A 13,586-nucleotide genomic window follows, 5' to 3' on the forward strand; every position below is an offset into this window, starting at 1 on the left:
CGTACAATTAAGGGACATTCTAAATGGTATAAAAGAATGAAATAAAACAATAAAACACGTAAGAGTGTGTCTTATCGGAGGTGTTAACTTAGCTAATGTAGGTTTACCATGTTCTTTTTTTTATCTTTAGGTTAGATTACAGGTTGTGTTAGAGAAAGGATGTACTCAGGCTACAAAGAACACTTTCCCTAAGATATGTATGTCTTTTTATATTGGGTTGGCCAAAAAGTTCGTTCAGGTTTTTCCGTAAGATGTTAAGGAACATGTTATTAAATCCTCTTCCCTGAACCGTAGAATGTGGACAACATATTGTACCCATCAAGGAGCAAAGTCCTTTGCTAGAAAACTGTTTTAAGAGCTTCTCCCTGTACTCAGTTCTGGTACCTAAAGGAACATAAAATCCGTAACCACCTGGTAAGCTGAGCAATGTGCTTGGAGTACAGATCCTTCTTGGTCAACACAAACTGCATCAAGAGCAAACAGAAAATCTGTTTACATCTGTAATTTGAAAGTTAAATATCACCTACATGAGAGCTGTTTTAAAATAAAACGTTTGCACCCACAAAAACCCTCTTCTTGGTGAAATGCCTCCTTGTGACTAAGGTTATACAAAGGTCTTCCAAAGTGCCAATATAAGCTGAAGATGTTATTCCCTAATCCTGAAACTAAATGTTCCATATAACCAGGGGACTTTGTCATTTGTAATGTATTTTTCTTATATTTTATAATTTAATGTCTTTGAATTTTCATTGCCTTGAGCCACTTCTTCCCATTCATTTAAATCTGTTCTCCCATAAGATTTTTACCCCATGAGTCATTTTATTTTTCTATGAATGGCCAAAAAAAAAAAATTTATAAAAAGTTAATTTTACTGCATGATGGATATGGGTAGATTTTTGGAAAACATACCCTTCTGTTCTTATATGCTAACATTTCTACTTATGCAAGTTTTCAGACTAAAGATTGTGGTGTATCTTTCTTGTTGGATATATTCTCTGGAGCAAAACTGGATTCCAGTAAAGATTGTTCAATACAACTTCCTCACCCTCTCCTCTATTATACATATGGAATATTCCTACTCCTTCTTCCCTCAGGATTACTGGTTTTCCACCTTATTTTCTCTCTCTAAATGTCTGGCAATTTCTCAATAACAAATTTCATTTTCATTGTGGGCCCCTCTTCCCAGCACTGTGCAACAACTGCCTACAAAATGTCTCTTTTGCCAAGATCTGATAGAGTATAAAAAGGAGCTACAAAGAACAGACTAAGTTTGGAATATGTAGTGTGCATTCTGTTTGCAAAGACTGTGATTCCTGAGAGAGTTTCTGAATTGCTTGATGCACTGGGTAATCGTCTTGGTGGGCATAGTTATAAAATATACGGGGCAGGGCTTCCCTGGTGGCGCAGTGGTTGAGAGTCCGCCTGCCGATGCGGGGGACGCGGGTTCGTGGCCCGGTCCAGGAAGATCCCACATGCTGCGGAACAGCTGGGCCCGTGAGCCATGGCCGCTGAGCCTGCACGTCTGGAGCCTGTGCTCCGCAACGGGAGAGGCCACAACAGTGAGAGGCCCGCGTACCGCAAAAAAAAAAAAAAAAAAATACGGGGCAGGTAATAGTGTTTCTACACGTATTTGCCATCTGTGCCTAGTTCTGCAGCACAACTGATCTTGGAAGCTCATCATATCACACAACCAATTTCTGGAAAAGTTGCATTGTTTACATTTATGTATTGGACTTCAAAACAAAGCAGAAGGGATGTTTACAAAGGGAAGGTAAATATGAAGTTCACAGAATATGTAGATTTACCTTACATGGGAAGGAGGGAACACTTTTAAAACATGTGATTGGTTTCTAAGTGTCAAATTATTTTTTACAGGAAATGAGTCATATTTTGTGTATGAAATATATTCTATATGACACCTTCAGTGCAGGGATTCTTCAAATCCTTCTAATTGAAGATCTAACGTTCTTGACCAATCTGTATTTGCTAAGCAGCGACAGTGTCCTGCATGCCTTCTACAGCACTGAAGACTGTCCTTCAAAAAGGCAGCATATTTGATTCTGGCTGTTGTGCTCCAGAAGAGACAAGGCCAATCTGAGAAATAGTCAAAAATGTAGTATGAGCTACCTCAATAAAACCTGAATTGCCTTTGAGCATAAACAGTCTAAACAAGAAGTTGTCAGTTATTCTATGGAGGATGTTTAAGTACAGGGTGACTTTTAAGATGCAGATAATCTAGGACTAAACAAATATTGAATCCAAATAGTAGAACCCTTGTCTTCCAGTAGCTTATATGTGTGAGAGGTTAGTTAGAGGTTAACAGACTAATAAAAATGATGCACCAAACTTAAGTTTACATTCACTGTGAGATTCTCATTCAATGGACTGTAAAAATTGTAACCATGCTAAAGCTTAAAAAGAAACTTGTTTTAGTTTTCTAGGATCACAGGTAGGGTGGTACTGACAAAATACCCTGAGAGGGGAGGTGCCGTAGAGCTCCTCCCTCTTTCCTGGTGTATTCATTTCCTAGGGCTGCTACGTGGCTTAAACAAACTTAAGCAAATTTGATGGCTTAAAGTAACAAAAATTTGTCCTCTCAATTTTGGAGGCTAGAAGTCTGAACTCAAGGTGTGGCAGAGCCATGCTCCCTCTTAAGACTCTCGGGAGGAATCGTTTCTTGCCTCTTCCTACCTTCAGGAGGCTCTGGGCAAGCCTTGATGTTCCTTGACTTGTAGCCATGTCACCCCAATCTCTGCCTCTATTTTCACCTGGTTCGCCTGTCTGTGTCTCTGTTTCCAAATATTCCTCTCCTTTCTCTTATAAAGTCATTAATCATAGGATTTAAGATCCTCTCTAATTCTAGGGAGATTTCCTCACCTAATTACATTTGCAAAGACTCTATTTCTAAATAAGGTCACATTCTGAGTTTCTAGATAAACATGGATTCTGGGGGAGGACACTACATCTAGGGACCTCAAAAACCACTGAAAGGGAGATGAGATGGTGATTTCATTATATTTCTACAACCATGGTTCTACTCTTAAGGTTTTGGTTGTATTGTAAACGGTGGAACCACTTCAGGGCAATCAAAAAAGATGGAGGTGCTAAATTGTTTAGCCTCCATGTGTTTGTATTTTTTACAGTTTCTTTTTCTGTAACTGATATCTAGCCTCATAGCGTTGTGGTTGGACAAGATACTTGATAAGATTTCAATCTTCTTAAATTTACCGAGGCTTGATTTGTGACCCAAGATGTAATCTACCCTGGAGAATGTTCCATGTGCACTTGAAAAGAAAGTGTATTTGTTGTTTTTGGATGGAATGTCCTATATATATCAATTAAGTTGAACTGAGTCAAAATTTCAATCTCACAGTAGTCTGTTACTGCTGTGGATGCTGTGTTAGGAAATCCCTTGATCAGAAGGGGTGGTAAAACTTTTTACATAAGGTTCATGATTTGATTTAAATCCCACATATGCAGAGCTCGAGGAGGGCCATGGCTCATCATCTAATGCTGTGCTGTACAGTTATTTCTCCTTCGCTGCTTTGAGATCATAATGGACAGACACTAATTTAAAAGACCAGCATGGGGTAGATACACATTTATCGCAAACATCCTAAAGTGTACATGACATGTAAGAGTGGACCTCAAACATGGGTAAAACTCTAAATATTAATGGATTGAAGGATAAGTACCTTAAATCTAAATCTAAGGTAGTAGATTGAAAGATAAGTACCTGAAAAGAAACTGGCCTAAGTTACCTACAGCTACCTGATGGCCATCCTGTGGAGGGCAAAAAGGATGCTCAGAAAGCAAAAAGCAGCAATAAAATCATCATCATCATCATCACTGTGATAACAATAGAACAGGATCACAACATCCTCTCAACAATCCACACACGTCTGTCAGATAGCTACCTTTCCCTTTTGAAAGAAGCCTTTCTTCTAATTCTTTTTATTTGTATTTTTCAATGTGCCATCTCATCTTTCAAAGACAAACCCTATAGATGAGCTAAGTTTGCCCTCCTGGTCTCAATGCTTACTTTCGTCCTAAGAGATAAGCTGTTTTTGGTTACTCATTGGCTACAACAGAATAATTTCTATAGGAGATCCACGCTTTTGAAGATGTGGTATATATATACATACAATGGAATATTACTCAGAATGAAATGCCATTTGCAGCAACATGGATGGACCTAGAGATTATCATCCTAAGTGAAGTCAGTCAGAGAAAGACAAATATTATATGCTATCACTTATATGTGGAATCTAAAAACAGTACAAATGAACTTATTTGCAAAACAGAAACAGACTCACAGACACAGAAAACAAACTTACGGTTACCAAAGGGGAAGGACAGGTAAGGATAAATTGGTAATTTTGGGTTAACAGATGCACACTACCATATATAAAAATAGATAAATGACAAGGACCTACTGTATAGCATAGGGAACTATACTCAATATTTTGTAATAACCTATACGGTAAAAGAATCTGAAAAATAATATATATGTGTGTGTATATATATATATATATATACACACACACACACACACACATATATATGTATATGTATAACTGAATCTATTTGCTGTACACTGAATAATATTGTAAATCAACTATACTTCAACAAAAAAATAAAATAATGAATATAGACACAGACTTTACACTTTTCAGAAAAATTAACTCAAAATGCATTACAAGCCTAAATGTAAAACACAAAAGACAATATCCAGAGAACAAGAAGACAAGTCACAGACTGGGAGAAAATACTTGCACAAGATTCATCTGATAAGGGTATGTTATCTTAAATATACAAAGAACACTTAAAACTCAACAATAAGAAAACAACTCAATTAAAAAATGGGCCAAAGACCTGAACAGACACTCCTCCAAAGAAGATATACAGATGGTAAATAAACACATGAAAAAAATGTTCCACATCACATGTCATCAGGGAAATAAAAATTAAAATGACAATGATATTCCACAACATACCTGTTAGAGCAGCCAAAACCCAGAACACTGACACCACCAAATGCTGGTGAGGATGTACAGCAGAAATGAATTCCCATTGCTGGTGGGAATGCAAAATGGTACGGCCACTTGGGAAGACAATTTAGAAGTTTCTTATAAAACTAAATGTACTCTTACAATTTGATTCAGCAGTCACGATCCTTGGTGTTTACTCACAGGAGCTGAACACTTCTGTCTACATAAAAACCTGCACACAGATATTTATGGCAGCTTTATTCATAATTGCCAAAACCTGGAGGTAACCAAGACATCCCTCAGCAGGTAAATGGATAAATAAACTGTGGTATATCTAGAGAAGATACTGTTACTCGGTGCTAAAAAGAAATGAGATATCAAGCCAAAAAAAGACATGGAAAAATCTTAAATGGATATTACTAAGTGAAAGAGGCCAATCTGAAAGGACTATGTCCAGTATGATTCCAACCATATGACATTCTGGAGAAGGCAAAACTTTGGAGACAGTGAAGAATGTGTCACTCTGGAAGGAAATGACAACAGAGCAAGCTAAGCACATGTGGGGGGGGGGGGGCAAGGGTCTATGGGAAAGCTCTGTACCTTGCCCTCAATTTTGCTGTGAGCTAAAGCTGCTCTAAAAAGATATAGCCTTAATTAAAAAGAAAAAAAAGTACAAATGGCTGCAGAGAAAAAAATATGTGAGGATTTTGTTGCTATAACATTCTACAGATTCCATTTTCTCCAGAGGGTTCAGCCTGTAAAGGAAAGCTCCAAAGATCCAATATACCTGGGTGTGTTAAGAGTAGCTAGAAAGTTGGTTTATAGTACACAGGTACTATCGCGGAACACACCATACCTAAAATATCACAGATAATCTTCATATGGACTTGCGAGTTAAGGGATTCATTGGCCTATTTTAGAGATGAGAGAACTGTAGCTCAGATACATGAAGTCACCAGCCTACAGTTTTTAAACTGGCAGGTGATGAAGACAGGATGTAAGCCCAGACTTCATGATTCCAGAGGCTTTTTCTTTAATGAGTGTACTCAGACTTTCCTGGGATAAAAACTGGAGATGAAGGGGTGGAAAATAATACTGATCACGTTATCATAAGAACAATATAATAATTATTATAGCTAAAAATTGTGTTTTTTTCCATTTGTTTTTCACTGTTCTAGACCAGTTATATGTATGTGAAGTAGGTAATATAATTATCCCATTTTACTGAAGAAAATGAAGCCCAGAGGGATTAAAAACTTATCCAAACAGCTAACAGGTGGCGGAAACTGGTTCAAACTAGAACAGCTTGACTCTGAAAGTTGTGGAATCAAGCTTCATTCATTAAAACTACTAATACATGTCTGAAAAGACAGCTCGGAATTTAAGACAAGTCTGAAGGAAACATACATGAAACTGTTGAATGTCCCATTTCATGAGTCTGTGTTTGCGTGTGTGTGGCCTGTAGTCAAAATTCTAACCATCTTGTCTGTAAATCATTTCAGAAAGAGTTAGGCAATATCAAATGATACCAAGAGAGATCCTGGTAGCTCTGACACATCTATCAGTACCTCTTCTTCCTCTTCCTCCTTATTCATTAAGGCTAAATTCATATTTTATTCTTGGAAATTGATTCTTAAGGTTGTGATCTTGCAGATATAAATTGCTTTAGGCCTATTTAAAAATGCCACGTAGGTCTCAGTCTGGAGCTGAAAGCCTCGGGAGCATGTTGCAAAGCTCTTTGTCAGCATTTTTCCTAAAACAGGATTCCCTTCACGTCCTGCCCGCCTGCTCTTCTTTCTTTGTGCCAGTCACTTCCTCCTCTTCTGATACATATTCAAATGCCACGGAATTTTATTCTCTGGCAGGCTCTGCCAGGCTGGCCCTCCCCTGGATCACCCTGACATCAGGGCTTCCCTCTCTCCACTCCTCTTTACTGTTTTGTTCAATTTTGCTGCAATTTTTCAAGAGGAACAGCATTCCGGTAATGTTGCTGTTCAATGAGCAATTTGTGTACGTGTCCTGAATGAGAAGAATCTATTTGCTAGAAAACTTCAGTCCAAGTTTAAAGCAAAACTTTCTCTTCAAACTGGAGCTTGCATACTTAGGAACAAAAGAAAGAGATTTACCCAAACGGGGGCTGGTCCCAGGATTCTCACCTGCAAGGTGTTCATCAAGCCTGCGTTAACCTGGAATGGCTTGAAACAATAATCAAATGCTTTGATGTGAGAGCCATTTATTTCCCCACATACATTGATCACTGTGAAATGTAACATTTTAAGTGACTTTTTCCAGAAAGAAGTATATTTTAATTAGTCTCTGCCGAATGCAACAACATAAAATATTTTAATGCTGCTAAATGAGAATGGAACTTTTATTATGTAAAATATGGTCTCAATACTCAATGCACAAGAACTCAAAGACAGGATTCTGGCAAAGCTATTCCTCTAAGTCAATATAGTCATCTTTATCTCCTTCACTTGCCAGAGACATAATTGCTTCGTAATGAACCAGGAAGAGAAACAACAATTCTAAGTGAACTGCTAACCAGTTAAGCGGATCTATTTAATTGGCATTTGGGGAGATATTTTCTGCCTATTCACTAAAGGGTATGCTCAAATATGGAGTGAAAACTTCCTCATATTTGAGTAGGACTAAATAGTTATTATTTTCAGAGAGTGGAAAACGCAGGACTTTGGCCTAAGACAGACATGTAGCAAGTTATTTAATCAACCTTAGCTGTAGTTCTGTCACTTATAAAACAGGAATAATTAAATTTACCTTGAAGTACTGCTGTTAGTATCAGAAGATATTACAACATTGGTTGACACATAGCAGGTGGTCAACAAATAGTAATATGAAAATGAAAACTTCTTTGAAAAATGAGGCATAAGTAATACCTTTCCCCAAAACCTACTTGGGGTCTTTAAACACCCATGTAAATAGAGATTAAAAGAGGCCAAGAGAGATTTTGCTCTCAATTCTTCTTGTGTCTCTACTGCAGTCTGCTCTCACTCTACACAAAGTTTCTGGACCCCTTGTTAGTTTGTGTGTCAGGCTGCTTCCAAAAGGCCCCTGGAATTTTACACAAATTCAATCATTGCATTTTCACTCACAGGCCATTAGGGAAAAATGATATTTAATGTAATAGCATTAAATAAGAATATCAAAGACCCCTAAGAAACCACAGATATTACTAAGAAGTGTGTATTAAGGCTCAACAAATGGGAAATTGAAAGGCCTGCACATTGGATGAGTTGTCATTTTCTGTTCTTCATGAGTGAGGCTTAAAGCTCAAATTAATTTGAAAAAAACAAATGAAGGATTTAGGTAATCAACTAAGACTGGACTTTTTTTTGTTTGTTTTAATTACATGCAGGCATAATGTTTTATTCAGCTTCATTTAAATTCAGTTCAGAAAACATTCTTAAAGTCATTTCTGGAGATGGAAAAACCACCTTGATTTACACTAATTTATATGAAGAGTCCACAGGCAAACACCTAGAAAAGCAAAGTAACATTTGTGGATTTTGAACTGCAAGAAGCAGGGAAGCTCCTAGCAACAAAGTCCTAGCTCTACATGTCAGATCAGTTTCCAGTTATCAAGGACTGCTTGTTCTCTCTCACACTGAATAAAATTTAGACATAGAAAGTAATCCATCACTGAGATTACAGAATTATTGTGATATGTGTGTATATATATATATATATATACACACACACACACACACACACACATATACACATACATATATATATATAATTTTTCTGTACCTACATTGCAGGCTTTGAAAACTGAGCACTAAAGCAAATAAAAAAGAATTTAATAGAAATCCAATTTTAAATCACTTTAAACGTTGTTTGAAGTTTTCACTTTTCTTGGCATATTGCCCAATTAATTTTTAAAGTAAGTACTGTGGCTTTATATAGTGGAAGTCTATCTTGGCCGCTTCTCTTTTTTTCCAAGTCTAGACTTCCTTGTCTTCTAGTTCTGATTTTTATTGACAAAAGAACTTCTAGATTCTTCAGTGGCTTCTAGTTTCTTTCTTATCAAGAACAGAATTAGCTATTAGTTCCAGACTCCTGTTGACATTCTCTCTGAATCCAGGGGCACATCTTCCTGCTACAGCGTCATTATCCAGGTGATTTGTTTGTAGAATATTTTTATTTTACAGCTGCTGTTTTACCCCCTTGGGCTTGAATCCATTCATAGAAGTTCTGCTTTTACAAAGATTTTCTGATAAGGAAAAGCATTCTACGTGGCTTCTGTGTACACAATATTTGCAGAAAGAAATAATGAGAAGTATGAGAAATTGACAGCTTACCCTGGCCATCAGGAGCGATTCAGAAGATGGAAGAATCAGGCCTGAGAAGCTGCTGCCGCAACCCCTCCCCCAGAGGAAGCCAGATCTCATGGGACCTTGGGAGTTCCATAGAGGCCAGTGGGAGAGTCCTGGGATGAGGACACCTGGGTGCCCCGGCTGCCGGAGGCCCCTTGTCCCAGACTCATCAGGAAGGAGTCTGGCTCATGCCGCGGTCCTCACCCATGCCTCCCCCACCCCCTATGCCCCGGTCCTCACCCATGCCTCCCCCACCCCCAGTCAGGTCACAGTGCGGTGGTGGCTGCCCCAGGGACTAGGCCAGCTGTCGGGGACCAAGCTGTGGCCCAATGGCTGTGCTGGGGCCTGACTGTGAGGCAAGAAGGGGGAGTGAACTGCATATGCTCAGGCTGCAAGTCTGACCTCCAGGAGGCCCAAGGCCCAAGGCCCAGGGCAGCAACTCGGTTTCCTGGTGTGGGCCTCTGGGATCCCGATCCCAGGACTGCCAAGGTTTAAGGCTGCAGCAACCCAAATAGGCCTTCTGTGGCACATCCTTGGAGCCAAGTGCTCCTCTGGGCAGTGACCTGCAGCAGCAAGCAGCTTAGAAGTCATCCCAGGAGACCACAGCTCCCTGTTTCTCCAGCCTTTCCCCTGAAGGATAGCCTCAGGCAATTGCTCTCTCCTACTGGAAATGTAAATTGGTTCAGTCACTATGGAAAACAGTATGAAGTTTCCTCAAAAAATTAAAAACGGAACTACCATACGATCCAGCAATTCCACTTCTGGGATACCCAAAGGAAATGAAAAGAGGATATCAAAGAGATATTTGCACTCCCACGTTTACTGCAGCGTTATTCACAGAAGCCAAACAACCTAAGTATCCATAAATGGATGAATGGATAAGAGGATGTGAGATATATATATAAACACATGCGCATACACACACGTTATTCAGAAACAAGGAAACCCCACCATTTGCAACAACATGGATGGACCTTGAGGGCATTATGCTAAGGGAGGTAAGTCAGAGAAAGACAAATACTGTATAATATCACTAATATGTGGAATCTAAAAAAGCCAAACTGGTAGAAACAGCATAGCAACCAGAGGTTGAGGGGTAGGGGACTTGGGAATGTGTTGCTTAAGGGTACAAACTTGGAACTAGTATGTAGGTAAATAAGCCCTGAAGATCTAATGCACTGCATAGCAGTTATAGATAATAATACTGTATTATAAACTTCCAAGTTGCTAAGAGGCTAGACCTTAACTGTTCCCCATAATTATGTGAAGTGATAGAGATGTTAGCTAACGCTGCCGTGGAAATCATATGCCAATGTATAACTGTATCAAATCAACATGTTTTGCATCTTAAACATATACAATGTTCTATGTCAATTATATCTCAATAAAAATAAATTTTAAAAATAGAACTTATTGCACATTGCTGTGTGTCTGACTGCAACACTTTCTGTGCTTCCATGTCAGTTGGCCCCATTGTTCACCATAAAGGAACATGACATCTATAATCGCAATCGCAGCTGAGTCCTTCTGAAATGTACTGATTAGCCATAACTGATGCATAGATGACGCACCTGGCATGTCACACAGTTATGACCACCCTGCAAGAGCAGGCAGGACCTCCACCCCACATTTGGTTCAGATGTCAAGACATCATGCCACACACACACAGCAAAAGGCTATGAAAAAGGTTTAGCACTTACATAATGGAGCTCTCTAAGGAGAGCAGGACAAACCTCTCAAACCTGTCCAAAATGGCTTGAGAGAGCAAGGCAAGGAGACTGGCCTGAGTTTCTACTGTGGTGAGGAGATGGGGCTGGACTGAGAGCTCCTGCATGCAGTCCGGGGTTTGTGTGTTTTGAATCCCCCTTTGGCATCAAAGGAGGGAGCTTTTTTATCAGCTAGCCCGCTCATGGGGCAAAGGAGAAGAGGGCCGGGTAAGCTTAAAAGCTGACAATGATTAAACATTAAAATATGGAGTCAGAATTGTCATTAAACAGACCAAGCAATATACCATGTGACCACATGAAATGAAACTTTAATAATTATTTTCGAAAATATAGATGTTATTGTAATATTTCGTGATACCATCTACATAATACCTCCATTTTCATACCTCACCTGCAAAGACAATTTTGCTGTCCTTTTGCTTGTTCTTTTACTAGTAAGTCAGTAAAATATGACACATGCTTAAGAAAAAATGTACTACTGGCATGCCGTACTCAGTTCATTCATTCACTTAACTATTATTTTTTCTCTTTCTCAAACAAAGCTTGACACGTTGTGGAGTAAGAGAGGAGCTGAGGTTAAAAGTGTAGAGTTAGACATGACTTTGCAGACAACAGAGAGGCTGAGACTTAGTCTCTTAAATATTTTTTAAGTCATACTTTATAACATAGGAATGATATGATCACATTTATAAACTAGAAAGTTTACTTTGATGACAGCATGAAGAATTTGAAGAAGCTAAGCAGGCAGATAAGTCTTAAAATAAGTAGAGTGAATGAAAGATTATGAAAAAAAATGAAATTTAGGAATTTCAGGAATAACAGAATCACGAAAAGGAAAAAGTTGTATTTGACTCTGGCTTGGATTACTTGGCCATTGTAATATACATATATACAAATATTTATATATAAAAATGTATATTTTAATATATTTTTAAAAATATAAACATATGTATGTACTTTATATGTAATTTTATATATGCATATATATTTATGTATATAAATACATATATATATATGTATAAAATGCTGTCTTGACCCAATATGGGGCCCTTACACTCTGGGGCCATTATGCACCTGACTTAGTGAAAGGAACCAGACAACTAGGGACAGCCCCTATGCGCTGGGGCCTACAAAACTGATTCAGATTAGCCAATCCATGGGATCCGTGAAAAAACCTCCTCTCTTGCCCTATACAAACTGCCCCCTACAGGTCATGCATGCTGTTACTCTGTCCCCCCCCCGCCCCCACCAATCCCTGTGCCACCCCTGTGGCCCTGTCTGGCAATTTTCATTTGGAGCTATAAGTAAGGAAAAGTTCTGCCTTTCATCTGAATGTCAGTGTGTTGTGTCTGGCCATCAAAAATATCTTAATATTGTATAAAACTATCACTTACGCAAAAGGGACCCTTGGATAAGAGCTCTAATACAGCACACTGTTCTCTGTTTGAGAGAGTTGAATTAAGGACACTGAGGGTCATTTCACTGCATCATTCTTTGTTTTTTTTTTACAAGCTGCAGCTTTCAAGTTGCATCTTGTCAGTTCCCAGAGTTTATTTGAGTCACTAATACTCACTAATAAAATGCAAAATCTTAAGTCATTATTAAGCAAATTAGCTGTCATGTGAGACTCTATTGGTTGGCATTTTCCATGAATCAAATAGGACTAATTTAGTAGCATTATCTATCAGCATACTCAACCACACAGACCAACACATATACAAATTATCACTATCAATTGTAATTGGTGCTCAGTTATAGAAGTCACGATTCATTTATCAGAGCCTGCTTCCCATAGGGCCACTGCAATTTCTTTAATAGTAGAATTCCGTGTCCTAACATGAAAAATAACCATAGAGAATTTCATTTTCCACAATCACCACATCTCTAAGCCCTATTTTAGACTGTAAAAGAACAGGGATTCTTAACATAGAGTTTATAGATCTATTGCGTTGGATTACAAGGCATCATGAAGCCCCTAAAATGTCCACACACTGCCCGCGTTGTCGCTTGCATAATTTATATAAAGAAGGTCTATAACTTTCACAAGGTTTTTCAGAAGATCCCATTATTCTGTAAGATTCACAAATATGACCCATTGCTAGACCAGTGCCATTGTACCATGCAAGTGAAGTACAGTGTTCTAAATAAGATCCAGACCTCAACCCCCTTTCCCTCTTAGTGAACCCGATTTTACCCATTCTCACTGAACTTCTCACCTGCAGATGCTAAAAGAGCCATTGTTTTGTAACAAACAAGGTCCTGACACTCATGGCTCTCTTATTAGACATAAATACATTTACTGATAAAATTCAACAAGTATGTGTAAAATCCACGCAGTGCACCAATACTATGCTAGGTCCTACGAGCATACACGGCAAAGTAGAAGCAGAGCTGCACATCTTAGTAAGGTGAGTTGGCAAACACCTATGTAGTAGGATTTTCAATACATCTAAAACACTGTTGTGCCCTAAAATACAACTTGTAAACTCACCTAAATTTTACAAGGTCAGATTCAAGACTTGCATCTTTTT

This window comes from Aethalodelphis obliquidens, unplaced genomic scaffold, assembly GCF_003676395.1.
Source record: "Aethalodelphis obliquidens isolate GAN/ISIS:26980383/991018 unplaced genomic scaffold, ASM367639v1 scaffold31, whole genome shotgun sequence".
NCBI classification, from domain to species: domain Eukaryota; kingdom Metazoa; phylum Chordata; class Mammalia; order Artiodactyla; family Delphinidae; genus Aethalodelphis; species Aethalodelphis obliquidens.